Source organism: Tachypleus tridentatus, chromosome 1 (genome assembly GCF_004210375.1).
Source record: "Tachypleus tridentatus isolate NWPU-2018 chromosome 1, ASM421037v1, whole genome shotgun sequence".
Taxonomy (NCBI): domain Eukaryota; kingdom Metazoa; phylum Arthropoda; class Merostomata; order Xiphosura; family Limulidae; genus Tachypleus; species Tachypleus tridentatus.
Window position 1 is genome coordinate 31,773,688 of NC_134825.1, and position 18,743 is coordinate 31,792,430.

The window sequence follows — 18,743 nt, forward strand, 5'->3', positions numbered from 1 at the left end:
AACAAAATGAAGTCCAGTCCACAGAATGATAGTGAGCTCATAAGTTGTGGGAAATTGATTCAATAAAACTTTTTTATGGAATACATTTCAACTTGAGGAAGTTTATTTCTTATATTTTGTTTTTCAGAATTAATATTACAGTTTTTATTTTTAAGTGAAATGTGCTTAGTTTGAGTATAATAGAGATAATGTGGCACATGATTTTTCAACATCATATGTTAATGGAGACTTTCAGTTGTGTTCTGTTGCACTTTCTCTGGGTTCACTCTATTATCTTGTTCTTTCCTTTTTATGAGCTTACATTTTAATAATGAAAAGTAATCATAATAATGTATCAGCATTTCCTCGGTTCCATCGGAAGTGATGTATGACCTTTAAGCTGAATATTGAATGTACAGGACAGTTAGGTTTCTTAAAATGTATTGATATTTACTTTTTAAGACAGTTGTGATGAAGATAGATTGTTTTCAAGTTGTTAGGTATGATAGATTTCGTTACGTAATTCTGTGCGTGTTTTGAGTTGTGTTTGCAATTATGTTGTTGTCTAGGCTTTACTAAATTGTTGACGTCAGATTATTCGAATCTTTGGTATTTTTAACGACACCTTAAGTGAGCACTGTTACCTTACAGCTTCGCTCGCGAAGTTTAAGAGAAAGTTCGAGGCCTCAGTTGTTTAAAATATAAATATAGGCGACCAAGTAAAGAAAATGAAGTGAAAGTACAACTCAATTATAAAAAAGGTTGAAATTAAACTAAGCTGGCATGTGAGTGACTAGCCGTAACAGGCGATACTTTAAATTGAGTTTCCCAGTCTAATAGATATAAGGAAACTAATTCATCTGGCCAAAGGATATTGTAGGGAAATAAAACCTGTTTGTATGCACTTTGACCATAAGGGAGAAAATTATTTAAAGTTCAGGATACAACAATGATCAGCCGGGGTAGCGTGAATGAACTATTCACTGATACTTTTTATAATAAGAGTAGAGAAAATTAGTTAGTTGTTAGTTGGATTTTAAAGTAATTCAATCAGCCTGAGTTGACTCTTGACAAGAACTTTTGTACGTACGTTTAACTTTCTTTGAATATATTATTTTAAAACAAGTGGATTGTGTACTGCCCATTTATTGTTGACATTTATTGTCAACAAATCAGACACCTACTGTAGAATTATTCTCAGCCAACTCATATACAAAAAAGGTGACACTGGTGTTCCAGTTGTCATCATTATATTTAACCTTCTCGGTTATATAAATTCATCAGCTGTTTCGATGCTGCACCATTCGTCCAGAATATAAATGTTTGTAAATATAAATAATAATAGAAATGACTCAAAGTTCAAATAGAACTTAATAGTTATTTCTGAGTTTTGCAGTACTCTCTTTCTTCAGAATGCATTGCCTTTCTATTGTATACAATAACATTCTTCTTCCCATGTTGCACTTATGATAAAACTATACCTTTTGCAAAATCACCAGCATCTGCATTTATTAAAAGTGGATCACTAAGCCTTCGGTTCACTAATACAAGAGTAATAATGAGTTTTATTTCAGATTATTAAATGACAGTCCTTATTTAGTAGTTCAGTAAAAGTTGTTTCTGTTTTCCAATTTTTTGTGTAAATAGTAAGTTATGCCAGAGAATGATTTCACAAAATCTTGAAAGTATGAACACAGTTGAAGAAATTCTCTTACTTCATGCATCTTTTTGTGTGCATAATTCTTTAGGTCTTTAGATATTCTCTGTCTCTTTACTGAAATTCAGCTGCTGATGTAATAATGCAAACTTTCCTCAAATGATTTAGTACATTTTTTCTAGTCCATACAAGCATCAGTGAAGGTAATCATATATGATTATGTCATCCAGGAACGAGAAAAATATTCTGTAACAAATCAGAGAGAAAGCACAACTCACTGATTATTCAAATGTAGCAGATGCATTTCATAATCTACGTGGTAACTTCAAAATTGATCTTAATCTATTTTCAAACAGTAAATATTGTTTTTTCTACACTCGTCTCATCTGCTTGCATTTATTAGCATCTACTTAAATGCTGACGAACGTTTTGATATTAATGAAATATTCGAATTATAGTCAATTCTTGGCAATGGAGAGACATCCTTCTTTTTTACTTCATCAATACACTGGTAGTTCTTCTAGACCTTCAACAGAAATAGTTAATGTTTCTACACTGTTTGCTCTGATGGTTTCATATTTTTTTGAATAGTTTTGTTCTCACTGTTTATTGGCAACTTTAACGTTAATTTGGTAAAGATATACTTTTCTTCTTTTTTTTCTGCTAAATTTTGCTTTAGATACTTCTTTCTGATGTGACTTTTGTGACGGATTTACTATCATATATGTATTTTAATATTAATATTTGTTTAAGTTAAAATGATAATATTGAATCTATATTGTGCAATTCCTGTCTATTCACTAAAATTGTAGAATATTCTCGAATGTAAGAATCAACAATACACTGAAATTTCTGGAAACTCTCCTCACACCTATAAATTAACCAACACGATGCGACAAAAGTCGGTATATACATATTATTGTTTTCTTATAATTTATAGTTTATAAATTCGAACATTGTAAACCGTTTAACTCCAGCATATTCTCACCGGATATTACTATTTTATATAGACATTATACAATTTCAGTTGCGAAAAGTTCAGTTGTGATCAGCGAACCGCGAAGAACGCGGAGCTAACAAGCTCCCTCTTAAGTGAGTTGTATCTACATCAACTCGAAATTAACTTGCTCATCGTGAACATTCAGTAAAACGTCAAGGAAGCTGCAGATCAGAAAAAAGAATCGACAATGTCTGTAAAACTTTTATACATAGATCATTATTTGTAATAACCGTTATCATAAATTGTGTTCTTGTTTGCATATCAAGTTATGTTTTTTATAAAAAAAAATATTGTGTGTATCAATCTGTTGGCAAGTATCATAAATTGGATACATATCAGCATCATTTTAACTTCTAAGCCTAAATTACGATTTAACTCCGTTTCAGGCTAGTTGAAATTATAACACGTAGGAAAGTTCATATCTATTTGGTAAGGTAGCTACTAGTACTTGATAATCGTTACAGTTTTCTGTTGGAAAGTTACTCACTATTCTTAAAAGTAGTTAAATTAAATGTGCAGCTAGATGAATAACTTGCTATTTACTTCTCCTTCCATCCACATTGAAAATTACTTCAAACTGTTTCTCACCCAACTTTTAAAAGATGTTTGTTTATCCGTCAATGATAGCTTGGTTATTTGGGCACTTGATTGATAATCTATGGATTACGGAATCAAACCCCATCACCAAACATGGTTACCCTTTTCGCCATGGGGGTATAACTAATCTGACATTTCGTTGGTAAAGGGTAACCCAAGAGCTGGTGACTGGTACCACCCTTTAATTAACCATTAAGCAAAATAAGCACGTGCTTAGGGCACCAAGTGAAGGGGGCACCACAGAGTTTTTCCGATAGATGCCCTTAACTCTTCCACTGCCACACTCAGCTTTAGTCGATTTTTGTAATCGTCCTTATCTGCCGTGTTCGACTTTACGTTGTTAAAAAAAAGTTTTCGTTGGCTCGGTAAGTGACTAAAGTTTTGAGAAACTACTAAACTATGTATCTGAAGTAAGAAGTCACTGATTTGCAAAAGATTACTGTAAAGAGCAGTACAAAATGTTGGTAAAACTTCAGATAAAAGATGATCGTATGCTATGATGTCTGACCTTGAAGATGAAATATTTTTCTCAATCACTCCTTCTGTTGTGGCTATTTATAAGAAAGTATGCGCAGTGGAACTGTTTTGTTTTACCTCTTATTGCTTTATTCATTCACTTCTACAGAAAAATAAGAGTATAATACCACAGAAACATAAGTCAAACAAAACGGTAACAGATGAGTACAGAGACGTGGCTAGTTTTATGTTTTTTCGGGTTCTGTTTTTGTATGTTATATTTGAGTTACTGTCTCATTTGTTTTAGTTTTATTTGCGTTAATATTACATTATTCATGTGTGTGTTTTAATATATTTATAAGTGTATTTCACACAAAATCTTTTCTGAACCTTAATTTTTAGGCTTCAAACAAATTGCTGTAAAAAAACAAACAACTCCTTTGTATGTGAGTACATGTTTTGAACTTATCATACCAAGAAAAAGTTTGGAAAGAAATGCCACTGTAGCAATGACACCGTTCACAGGTTACATGTAACCTGTAAGAGTATTTGGGCATGAATATATTCCCTTGTAATTATGTAATAATATAAACAGATCTGAAGCTGAGATTTACTTAGGGCACCCTTGTTTTTCTCCCCATTCATAAATAGCTAAAAATTTTGTCAAATATGTCACTTTTAAATCCAAAAATGGAGATCACAATTATGCTCTCCTTACTTCTTCCTTGATCCTATCCTGACGTCATAATGCCCCTCTGGTGATAATGTTTATGGGATGAACGAACAATCCGAGACAAAAACACAGAGACAACGACAATAAACTTTTAGGTATAATTCTGTTGATATGTGTTTATTTATTGAGGGCACATTTACAAAAAAAAAGTTATTCCTAACTACAGGTGGCAGCACTTATCTCAATATTCTTAACACTCCCACTTAATTTTAAGTTTTACACAAACTTACAATTACTGTCAACAATCTTACAGTTATTCTAAATGTTTTACAATTACTTTCAATCTGTTATTATAATCGTCACTTTATCCGGTTCATTTATCTATTGGTGCCAGTCCAACATTATCTCTGAACTTTTCAAATGCATTTCTAGCAAGTGGCTTTGTAAGAATGTCAGCAGTCATACTGTTTGTGGGACAATATTCCAGTTTTACTGATCCGTTGTGCACACATTGGCGAATGAAGTGGTAACGAATATCAATGTGTTTTGTTCTTGCATGACCCACTGGATTCTGTGCCATGGAGATTGTTCCTTGGTTATCTTCCATGATACGAACAGGGTCATCAACTTCGGAACCTATTTCTTCCAGTAGTCTTCTCAACCATACTGTTTCCTGTGCTGCAAGACTCAAGGCTATATACTCTGCTTCTGAGGTGGACAGGGCCACAGTCGATTACTTTTTGCTAATCCAACTTACAGCTGCTCCTGCTTAAATGAAGATATTTCCTGATGTGGACTTCCTATCATCAAGGTCTCCAGCAAAATCTACATCTGAGTAACCAGTAATGACGTCTCCTGGTACCTTTTCAAACTTAAGACTAAGATCAGCTGTTCCTTTCAAGTAACGTAGGATTCTCTTTGCTGCTGTCAAATGTGCTGTGTTGGGCTGAGCACAATATTTCGATATTGCTCCAACTGCATATGCAATGTCTGATCTTGTTCCCATTGCAGCATACAGAAGGCTGCCTACCAACGACTTGTACAAACTGCAGTCAACCTGAGTGCTAACACCATCATCCTTTTGCAGTTTCACGTTTACGTCTGATGGAGTTGAAACTGCCTTACACTCAGTCATTCCAAATTTCACCAGCATATTTTGGATATACTGTCTTCGATTTAACCATACACAGCCATTCTTTTCATCCTGAATAACACTGAGTCCAAGGATGTAATGAAGCTTTCCAAGGTCTTTCATGCGGAAGTTTTCCTCCAGTGCTTCCTTTATAGTGATTATTTCATCATCACTATCAGCAACCAAAATAATGTCATCCACATATACTGCAACTATTGCTAGATTTTCACCCTTCCATATGTAAACACATGAATCTGCTGAACTCTGAACAAATTCCAGTTCCATCATCTGTTCATGAAATGATTTGTTCCAACAGCGTGGTGACTGTTTTAATCTATACAGTGATGTTTTCAGTTTACACACAAGGTTTTCCTTCCCTGGAACAACGTAGCCTTCCGGTTGTTCCATGTATATCTCTTCATCCAGATTTCCATTCAGAAATGCAGTTATGACATCCATCTGGTAAATTTTCAAGTTGTTCTGCAACTTGTTTCCTCGTAATCCAGACCATAATTCTGCGAGTAACCTTTGGCCACCAGCCTACTCTTGAACCTCTCTACATTTCCAGTATTTCCATACTTAACTTTGAACACCCACTTACAACCTATAGGTTTTCTTCCAGCTGATAATTCCACTAGATCCCAGGTGTCATTTTCTTGTAAGGACTCAAATTCCAGATATATGGCTGACTTCCACTCCTTTGCATTGTCACTTGACATTGCTTCACTTAATGTGCTTGGCTCTAACATACTGCATAAGTTTGCAGTGTGACAAACTGATTCATTTGCTGCTGCCATATCAGCATACTCATCATATCCATAGTGGATGGGGGATTTCCTGTTTCTTGCTGGTCGTTCAGCTTTATCTTTAGCTTTAACTTCTGCTTCTTGGTCCACTATCTGTTCACTTGATGAGGTATACTCATTTGACCCAGGTTCTTGACCAAATTCTGTTTCATTAAAGATAACATCTCGCGGTATGAAAATCTTTCTGGATTTTTCATCATACAGTCGATATCCCTTGGTGCAGTTATCATATCCAATGAAACGTACCATCATAGACTTCATGTCTAATTTCTGTCTTGACGCATCTGGAACATGTGCATATGCAAGACATCCAAACACTTTCATGTGTTCTACATCTGATTTCTTCCCATACCATCTCTCATATGGCGTACTACCATCTTTTATTGCCGATGTGGATACTCTGTTACCCACATACGCTGCAGTAGCTACAGCTTCCGCCCAGCACATTCTTGGTAACTTAGCATGTGACAGCATGCTTCTTGCTGATTTCACAAGAGCTCTATTCCTTCTCTCAGCAACACCATTTTGTTCTCGACAATATGCTACTGACATCTCATGATGAATGCCTCTTGACTTCAAATATTGCTGGAACTCATTTAACGTATATTCTCCGCCATTATCTGTGTGCAGGGTTTTTATGCGCTCTCCAGATTCATTTGAGTACAACTTTTCAAATTCCTTGAATTTCTCAAAAACTTCTGACTTCTGTTTCAAGAAATACACTATGCAGCATCTTGAGTAATCATCAATAAATGTAACAAAGTACTTGCTACCTCCAATAGATAGAGTTTGCATAGGACCACAGACATCACTGTGTACCAGTTGCAGTCTTCCCTTTGATCTGATTTCACCCACTGACTTAAATGGCTTCCTGTGCATTTTACCTTCAGTGCATCCCTCACAGAAACTGGCTTCATCAGACTTCTGGAATTTGATTCCACTTACATTTCCACTCCTGACAAGCTTCTGTAACTGTGAAACACTGACATGCCCTAGTCGTTGATGTCATATATCCAAGCCATTCGTGCTGCTGTTTGAGGCTACTGAGGCATTCTCAATAATACTGGTCTTACAGTCTAGTTGGTATAGACCATTATCCTTTCTTGTACTCATGTCATGGAGTTGTCCTGATTTACCTCGGATGTAACAGCGATTAACTCCAAACTGCACAATATTTCCTTTTTCAGTAGCAGCTCCTACTGAAAATAGATTGTTAGCTAATTTTGGTATATGAAGAACACTCTGCGTTGTGACATGCTTTGAATTACTGACTTTAAATGTCATTTCTAGTTTACAGTTTCCAACTCCAAGAGCTTCAACAGTTCTTCTATCACCAATCCTAACTTGCTGAGGTGTGCTAAACTTGTGATAATTTGATAATATGTTCCTCTGGTATGTCATATGCCTAGACACACCAGAATTCACCAACCATTCCCCATTTTCTATTCCTTTATCCTGGTTTGTTACAAAGGCAACACCATTGTTTGCATCAGTATAATCTTCCGACACATTAATATCCACATTCTTAGCTTTGTGGACCATTTCCTTCAGTGTTGGACAACTGCGTTTTACATGTCCCTCTCGGCCACACTTGTAACACTTGAAACTGTTACCCCTTTTCTTTGTTTCTTGTGTTCCATGTGGTTTGAAGTTGCTGCGAGTGGCTAATGCAGTTGATGATGTTTCATTCGATGTGGTCTTTTTCTTCTTTTGTTCTTCATTAATCAGAGCCTGTTGCACAAATTCTAATGAGATATGATCAATTTTGTTTTCTGGGCTGTTACAATTATATCATAGCTAGCTGGTAGACTACTAAGTGAGGTAACAATCTGATCCTCTTCTACTATTTCCGCCCCAACCTCAACAAGCTGATCCGTTAATTCCTTCATTTGTTTCAAATGTTCCTGGACCGTCATGTTTTCTTTCATCTCACATCAAAAATACTTCTTTTTCAGGAATAGTTTATTGGCTAGTGTGTTCCTATCAAAGTGAGCACGCAGTACATTCCATGCTTCCTTAGGAGTTGTGCATGAGGTGACAAGATAGAGTTGTGCATCTTGAATATTCAGAACAATTGTTGAAATGTTCTTTTCCCTGTTGAAATCTGCCCTTGTTTGATCATTGGCTGTCTCTGCCAATACCTCTGTTTCAGTCACATGGCCCCATAGGCCTTTTCCTTTCAATAAATGTTCCATTTGAAATTTCCATGTGGCCCAATTATTTTCTCCCAACTTATCAATTGATATTTTATCTTCCATTGTCAAACTATTTCAACCACAACTGTAATATTCCTTTCTTTGATTTTGGTCTATTTCTCCCTTTATATGACTTGAGAAAATAGAGTGTCAATCAATATTTTACTTACAGTTTATCTTGGTATTTTACAATGGCTTCCAGACAAAGGAAACGAATCATCCAGCACTTGTGATAAAGTATCCATGTAAATCCTGTGCCATCCAACAAAAATTGTCATCTAAAACTGTTCTACAGTAATCCTCAGTATCTTCTGGATTACTTGTACTAACAATTTTAAAACAATTTCATCTGTTTAAGCACTATTAGAGCATTCCTGGGCCCATGGCCTGTTGATATGTGTTTATTCATTGAGAGCACATTTACAAAAAAAAAAAAAGTTATTTCTAACTTCAGGTGGCAGCACTTATTTCAATATTCTTAACAAATTCAACTTTTTTTGCGATTATAAATTCAGATCAGTATGTGTTCAATTACATTTCTGAAAAGCTGGGAAAACAGCTGACTGGCGATAATTCGACCTCTTAGGTCAAATTGCGTAAGACTTCGACACGTACGACAACATGATTCTTAACGTTGTTATGTATATATTATACTAGTAGTCATGCAGCATAACCGGCAAGGACGTGAGAATAAAACAAGTCGAAAGCTTCAAATATCTTGGATATACTATAACATCAAATGCAAAGAATGACACAGAAATAAAGAAAAGAATTGCAATGTCCAAGGATACTTTCAATAAAATGAAATCCATATTCACAAACAGGAACATAACAAATGTCACTAAAATTAACACCTTGAAATCATATGTATGGTCTGTTCTCTTATATGGCTGTGAGAGCTGGACACTGAACAAAGATACAGAGAAGAGATTAGAAGCTGCTGAAATGTGGTTCCTTAGAAGGATGCTAAAAATATCATGGACTGAAAGAAAAACAAATGTGGAAGTCATGGAACTGGCAGGATACAAAAGGTCACTCATGAACACTATAAGAAAGAGACAAATGGAATTTCTAGGACACATATGTAGGAACAATGGGATAGATAAACAGATGCTATGTGGAAAAATAGAAGGGAGGAAAAGCAGAGGGTGTCAAAGAACTAAATATATCGACAGCCTCAATAACTATGTCACCAAGAACTCAATGAGCAACATCGAGTTGATAAGGAGGATTGACAACAGAGAAGTCTGGCATGCCATGGTCGTCGATGTCTGCCGCAGATTTGACACATGAAGAAGAATACTAGTAGTAGTAGTACAGTACTGTGGCACCGTGGTCATACAAAGATACTGTAAAGAATCGAAAAATTAACAAAATCAATTTTAGGCTTGTCTGAAAAAGTGCATGAATTGAACACATTCATGTTAGCAAGGTTAGTACTGAGTACTAGGCTTAACGTTAGTGATCTCAGTTGCAATGGGCCTACGTAAGTGTTGTTATATGAGAACTGAATGACAATAACGTTAGGCCTAAATACTGTAACGAGTTTAGTGGAAGTACACTGGAAACGCTCTTGTAGCCAGGAATAATGAAGTGAACTGTTCCCAATTTAAGGCCATCATTTTGAATTTGTCTTCGTATCCAGACGTGCAGATAAAGTTTTAGACATATGCCTATTTGTTGATGTATGGTTTGTTGGTTCATCTAAAGTCCCCTGATCACAATTTAGCTCAAGGTTGAGATTACAACTGATTCTTCAGATATTTGATTAGGATAAAGGTACTGTAGCCTAGGCCTAACTCAGTATTTAATAAGTTCAATGTGCAGCACAGTTTACAATTGATTACATGTTGTTTACAGTCATGTGAAAAAGTTAGGACACCCTGTGAAAGCCTGTGTATTTGTGTAACATTTTTGGATATATAGATATTTAATCTCAATTTCAACAATACTGAGAGATTATAGGAATATAACTAAACAATTAAAACTAAAGAAAAGACTTTTCAAGATTTTCTGTAAATGTAATTCTACAAAAATGCATATTATAACTGATGAAAAAGTTAGGACACCCCCACATTTATTCCCACTTAAAATGGCTCAATTCACACACGGGTGTATCACACCAGGTGCACGTGATTAGAAGATCGTTACTCAGCATTTTGAATGAGGCTTGCCCTATTTAAATCTCAGACATTTAGTTTGGTGTGCTTCTGACTGTTGAAGTGAGAGTGAGCACCATGGTGAGAGCAAAAGAGCTGTCTGAGGCCTTCAGAAAGAAAATTGTAGCAGCTTATGAGTCTGGTAAGGGATTTAAAAAGATCCCAAAAGATTTTGAAATCAGCCATTTCACTGTCCGGAAAATAGTCAACAAATGGTGGGCTTTCAAAACGACTGCCAACATGCCCAGGTCTGGTCGTCCAAGCAAGTTCACCCCGAGAGCAGACCGCAAGATGCTAAAAGAGGTCTCCAAACACCCTAACATGTCATCACGGGACCTACAGCATGTTCTGGCTGCTGTTGATGTGAAAGTGTGTGCCTCTACAATCAGAAAGAGACTGCACAAGTTTAACTTGTATGGGTGGTGTGCAGGTAGGAAACCTTTGTTCTCTTAGAGAAACATCAAGGCCAGACTGAAGTTTGCCAGAGAGAATGTACACAAAGACCAGGACTTCTGGAATAATGTTCTTTGGACAGATGAGTTAAAAATTGAATTATTTGGACAGCAGAACAGAGAACATGTTTGGCGTAAACCAAATACAGCATTCCAGGAAAAGAACCTCACACCAACTGTGAAGCATGGAGGTGGAAGTGTCATGGTTTGGGGCTGCTTTGCTGCAGCAGAACCTGGACAGCTCACAATCATAGAATCCACCATGAATTTTACTATGTATCAGAGGGTGCTTGAGGATCATGTGAGATCATCTGTACAAAAATTAAAGCTGAGGCGGAACTGAACCCTGCAACACGACAATGACCTAAAACATACCAGTAAATCCACTAAGGACTGGCTAAAAACTAAGAAATGCATTTTTGTAGAATTACATTTACAGAAGATCTTGAAAAGTCTTTTCTTCAGTTTTAATTGTTTAGTTATATTCCTATAATCTCTCAGTATTGTTGAAATTGAGATTAAATATCTATATATCCAAAAGTGTTACACAAATACACAGGCTTTCATAGGGTGTCCTAACTTTTTCACATGATTGTATGTGTACCAGTACAGAACGATTACTGTGTATATAGGCTACTAAAGTATGTGTTGTCGACCACATATTGTTTTGGAATACTTTTTGGCTCACAATGGATTTGCATATTACCATTGACTTGCTTCTTGCATACAGCTACAATAGCAACAACCTTAATGAAACTTTTGCAATGACTGAAAACTAATTCTCCTAAAATGGATTGAATCCGGTCTCGAATGATTTTCAACCAATCAAAATGCAGCAAATCAGTAAAGGTATTTATGAATTCATGTTTATGTACTGATGGACCTAGGTCCTAGGATAACTTTCTGACACTCTTTGTCTAAATGTAGATCTAAAGTTCAGTATGTTTTATTGTCTCACCAACGTTTTTCTTTAAGAATTTCAGTGTTTCTCTAATCAGTATAACTGTATATGATTTATATTCTCTTGTGTTTTTTTATTATTTTTGTTTCAGTACTTTTCAGACTGCAAGATGAAACGTGTTCAATTAAGTGGTGCACAAAAGAGAAAAAGGGTTTGGATTTAGTGACCAAGACTAGAAAGCTGAATAATTTTTTTCACTCAATTTACACAACATTATCTTCTAAATCAAAACCCATCTCCGCCATCAAAAGTTACTTGTACTGCATCTGACTCTGACAAGATTGAGTTGAACCAAGTTCCACACCTATAAGTACCACTTTGTCCACTTCAAGGTCAGAACATCTTGATGACGTTAAGGTGTCACAGGTTGGCTCAACTGGCACAAGTCCCACAACTGATTTCCCTTTGCCTGTAAATTATCCTGATATCTGTAGTGTTAATGTTGATGCAAGTTGCTCTACAAGACAGTCTGAAGTTGAAATAATTGCTGAAAATGAAAATCTACTCGACTATGATAAAATGCTTCAGTCTACAAAAGATGAAGAAACTAAAGAAAAAGATCCATGGTTGTGGCTCAACTTCTCTGCTGATGATGTGGCTTATTAAATTCCTTATAGATCCACTGACTGTCAACACCACAATGAGCCATTTGGCATATCTTGCCGGACTTTCAATAGCGGCAAAGTAATGAGGTACTGTTCGCAAAAACTTTTCTTTGGGGTAAAAGCCAATGGCGAGCAATACAAGAGAGAATGGTTATTGTATTTACCATCAACAGGGCCAGTGTACTGCTTTGTTTGTAAACTTTTCCCCTTAAAGTTTCATCGCGTTTTGTTAAAAGAGAAGGGTTCAGTGACTGGCAAAATACTATTGTAATTGATCATCATGAAAGAAGCACTAATCACCGAGACTCTATGCTAACATACTTAACTCGCAGACAAGGTTTAGGCTTGTGACAAGAGTTGGAAAAACAAATTAAAGAAGAGTGCAATTACTGGGAGCATATCTTGGAAAGTGTAATAGTTGTTATTCATGCGTTAGCTGAACGTGGCCTGGCTTTTCGAGGAACAAATGAAAAATTTGGTTCACTGCAAAATGGGAATTATTTAGGGCTGCTTGAGCTCGTAAGTCAGTTTGATCCATTTGTAGCAGGGCACATTTTGAAATATGGAAATTCCGGAAAAGGAAATTTTTCTTACTTGTCCAAGACCACCTATGAAGAATTCATTGAACCAATGGCTCAGAAGGTCCACGCGTTCATTGTTGATGAAGTAAATTCTTCTGGTTATTTTAGCTTGTCAGTTGGCTCGACGCCAGATCTATCACATATAGATCAGTTAAGTGTTGTACTTCGATATGTAAAAGGTGAGCAGCCTATTGAACACTTTTTAACCTTTCTGGAACTGAAAACCATACCAGTGAGGAAGTAGCAAACCAGGTGTTGCAGTACTTACGTGAAGTTTGCAAACTCAATTTTTCAAAATGTAGGGGGTCAGTCTTACGACAATGCTGCTAACGTGTATGGGCGTTATAAGGGGATGCAGCAAAAGATTTTAGAAGAAAATAAGTTTGTCATCTATGTGTCCTGTGCAGTCCATTCACTAAATCTGGTAGGCCGAAGTGCTGTTGACTGCTGTCAAGTGGCAGTTAGTTTATTCTCTACAATACATTTGTTTTCAGCCTCAACCAGCCAGTGGAAAATTCTTAAAGCTTATCTTGGAAATGAAAGTGTGGTAAAATCTCTCTATGATACCAGATGGGAGGCACATGCTATGGCAACAATAGCAATTTTGAAATATTTAAGACTTCGGAAGCTTTAGAATGTCTAATTGAAGACCAGTCACAAAAAGGAGACACTAGAAGAAAAGCAAATAATTTTGCAAATAAGATGCAAGAGCTAGAATTTGTTTTTATGTTGATCATGGAGGATGACATTTTGCAAAAGTTTCATAAAGCAAGTCAACTTCTGCAAAATGAGAATATAAACTTAAAACGTGCAGATCTGTGAGGGTTATTAGCTGACCAACTTCGCACTTTAAGGGATGACTGAAAGATTTGAAGCAGTTGCAAAATAAATATTACTAGATGTTGATTACAATGGAGTTCAAACTCGCAAACGTGTCAGAAAGAAGGTACTCAATGACGGAGATGCCCAAGAAGTAGATCTGAATGTCAGAGATAAATTTCCTATCATCATTTTCTACACAGTTGTTGACAAACTAGAAACCCAGATGAGAAGAGGAGGAGAGGTGTACAAAGAAATAACAAACAGATTTTCTTTCCTAAGTGATGTGTCAAATGATGTCACTTCATCTGCTGAAACTGAAAGGTACTCTCAGTGTTCTTGAAAGCTAATTGATGCTTACCCAGAAAACTTGGACACTAATCACTCTGCCGAGCTACGGCAGTTTCACTCATATGTGCGCCATACGTTCAGTGCAACAAAAACTGTAAAAACCAGATTCAGTCATGTTGAACTTTATAAAATAATTTCAGAATGTGCGTTTCCAAACGTTGAATTTTTTACATCAAAGTGTGAATTTGTTAACATCGAAGTTAACTCATAGTGAAAACAAATATACAGTAGAAATAATTCTTTTTAATTATCATTAATCAAAGAAGTGATTTCCCTCATTATTTCTAAATAAAAAGCCTCAATCATTGTTTGATTTTGATCCATGCCCAATCTGTTAAATAAATAAAATAAAGTTGTATTTAATATAGTTGTGGGGTCTGGCCTGGAAGAAAACTGAAGAAGGGTTATAAATTTTCAAACTTTTATTTCACTTTCAGCATTTATTAAGTCTTAATGTCTTGTTAGTTAAGCATTGAAGTGGCCGAGGGGGGCACCGTTGTTGAGCTGTGCTGAGGGCATGAGTTGCCCTTAATCCGGCCCAGGCTGTTGCTATTAACTAACGGCCTTTTCTCTATTATATTGCTTAAAAATTAAGGACAACTGGTGCAAATAGTTTTCGGATAGTTTCCACAAAATTAAACAAACAAATCACTGGGCAACGTTGAACAGACCTATTAAATTAATTTGTATTATGGGGTAGTGGTGCAGCTGTAGTTGTCCAGGAAGGTCCTGAAATAACAGGTAGCACAGCATGTTTAAATCATATAACCTAGTTAATGATGTTTGAGAATTGTAACTAGCGTAATCCTTGCATTAGGAAATTCATTTTTAACATTTTTATTCTAACATTAACGTTATTTTGTATTTCAATGATGAATGTTTTTTATAATCTGCACAATTCTGTGATAGGAAGAGCACAGTCCACTAAATATTCTTGCTTCGTGTTTTTGACCAACATCGAGCTGGGTTGAATCTGTGGATACCCTTCTCCACTGACTTTACTGTACCTTTTCTATAAATTCTTCAATCTTGTTTTTGACTAAATTTATTTCTGTGCATAATTTTTTCTGTAAATCATAAGTCTTGATGCAGTAATTTTTCTCTTAACTTCCTGTATCTTTTCTTTCATGTTTTTTTTCCTCCTTCCTTATGATATTCTTTTAATTTTTCCCTAATTCTTATACCTCTTTGTCGCTCTAATAACATTCAAACCAACCAATATTATAAACAAATGATTAATCACTGTCTCAACTATTTGTTTTAGTTTTACATCGTTCAAATCCTATTTTTTATATTTCCAAGAGAAACGTTTAATCATTAAGCTACGCGATAAACACCTGACGTAAAAATTTCTCCTACCTCGTTTCCCCCAAAAGAAAACAACAAAAGTATAAATTTAATCAAATTATATCCCACAATCATATGTCGGTGTTATTAGATACTTGTTAATCTTTTATAAAAATCTAACGACTAACGTTGTTTTCTTTGTTAATACAAGTTGAATTTCGAAACACGCAGATTAGTTATATCATACACTTACTAGTGTTAAGCCTAATTAATGTAGAAAAGGCTACTTTCTACATAACCAGTTGTTAACTTATATCTAGATTTGTTAAGTTATAATTCTGTCTGACTAATATTTGTACATCTATTTTAGTACCTTCCTTTATTTAAAATCTCATTGCATGGATAAAATTTTAAGACAACTTCACATTTTTCTCTGTAGCCTGTTTTGGGTTTGTGTGATGTAGTTAAGCATAGTCCTAAATAACAAATTATTTGTGCTTTGCCAACCGTATCTTAAAAAAAAAAAAGTTTTAACGTTATAAATCCGTATATATACCGCTCAGCCACTTGAGGGACTGCTTTAGGCTTACAGATCAAAGGTTTTGTTCAAATAACCATACCTACGTAATGGGAGCTGGAATGCAACTTCGGAAGATATATTTTACATACCACCCACGATGATTTACTGATTTGTTACAAGGAGCTTTCTTTTAGAAATACCTCAAATAATAATATGTTGTCCTTGAACTCATGAGATTAATTAATATTACTTTTTCTTGTAATTATCAATGATTCACTTAACTGTAAGTAAAAGTTATTGTAATTTATCTAAATACAAATAATGAAAAATGATGTACACTGACAGATATCAAAGTACTTTGTGATGTACCTGTCATGAAGGTTCATCCACATGCTTTCCATAAATATGCTTGGTTAAAGGTTACAGGTATAGCAGCATATGAAAAGTGTCAATGAAAAATTAGTTTTAAGCAAAAGTATCAAATTTTAAGAACAATAATAAGAAAAAGAAGTAATTTCAAGCTAAAAAATCCACATCGTCGAAAACAAATACTCATAGGGTAAGATAGAACACAAGACAAGACTTGAACTTTTTGGGTCTTGTTAGCTGTTTCAGAATATATATTACGTATAAAAATTCAGTACTTTTTTTACGTATATGTTTCACATTTGTGTATGTTTTAACACACTTTTAAGGTATATGTTTAAATAATAAGTTCTTCATTAACTAAATCACATCACCCACTATAAGTACGTGAGATGAAATTCAACTCACTACCTATGTGGTCTGAATTGTGTCCATCGTTCTTCGAAAGTTACAGTTTGAACAACAAACGTAGAAGGTATGCAAAGTTTAACATTATTTGCTTCTCGTTATCAGGTAAAGATTAATAACATTGGAAACAAACAGCAAAGATGATTTACAACAATGTAGAATTCACTTTGTTGTGACAGATCGCAAATTAAATATCGATTACACAGATTACGATGTTTATATAAGCAACCCTGGAAAAGCCACATGTACCACATTATAACAGTTACGTTGAATCGTGCAAAAGTCTGACGAGATACAAAGTTTGCAAAAAAGCCTATAACGTGTAGAATACTAACCAGATTCATCTATTAGAAAGTTCATCCATAACCGTGCAGAATTTTGGGCAGGTATATGGAAAAATCTATAATCGTAAAGAAAATATATTTTTGCAACTCGCTAGAAAAAAAATAAAAACTGGAATTATTAATTAGATTAGGTATAGAAACTGTGTGGGAAATAACTATATGGTAAAATGGGAAACTGTTTGAGAGACACTAGCAATCGGAACAGACTGAGAAGTGAACCAAGAGCTACGGTAAGTTCATAGTTATTCTGGTTTGAAATGTGTATTTTTCTCTCAAATTTGTCAAATAAAGCAAATATTTGGATTTACAGTAAAGCAACTTAGTTTAACATACGTTGCCTAATGTAAAGGGAAACTAAATCAATAAATCTAATCGAAAATGCTTTAATTACGATTTACCTAGAAGTTGACCAATGCCTTTGAAGTGGATCTTCTTTATAACTGTTTCAAATTAAAAAAATCAGTCCTCACCGGTGGGTCAGTGATAAGTTTATGGACTTACAAAGCTATAACTCAGGGTTTGATTCCCCGAGGTGTACAGAATGCAGGAAGCATATTGTTGTGGTTTTGCACTAACAAATTAACAACCATAAATTAAAGTGGCTTGTATCATGAGAATATACTTCGGTACATTGTCAGCCCCTACTGCTCCAAACTGTGTTTAATATTATTCCTTTTATCCCTCCCACCAACATAGTAGAATGTCCGTAGATTAACACTGCTAGAAACTGATTTTTGATACTCGTGGTGGGCAGAGCACGGGTAGCCCACCCATTGCACAGCTTTTTAACTAAAAACAACCAATCAATCTTATTTTTACTCTTAAAAAGATTTTCCCCTTGCAGCCCACGAGTATTGCTGCTTTGGTTATTTGTCCTAGAGAAACAGCTATACTACAATAAACAGTTAATGTTTGTTATTAAGCACAAAACTATTCAGTAGACTATCTGTGCTGTGCCCCTCTCAAATATAAGCTGTCAGAACCGTTTTTTCAGTACTATAAGCCTCCAAACTCGTCTCTGAACCACTTGGAGCCATATGCAAATAAGTTTTTAAGTTAATGTACATGTCGAAATTGAAATACATCCGCAAATCTGTCGTTTGAGGAAGCCACGACTCATTAAATTTCACACCTTAAAATACATCTGCAAATAATACTACATTTTCTTTTTAGGTTCAAACGAGCCTTCAGAATTCCAGATTATATAATATTTTAATTCGAGAGACTCTTGTCAAACACTGGCATTTTCATGTCTTCGAAAAAATCAAGGAAATAAAAAGTTATTATCAAATGATTCAAAACCTTCTAGTTTAAGGCTTGATTTTGATAAACAGAATTCAAAATCCCTGAGTTTAAAGCATTGTCCATATAATTAGAGCTTTGGGTTTGAATCCA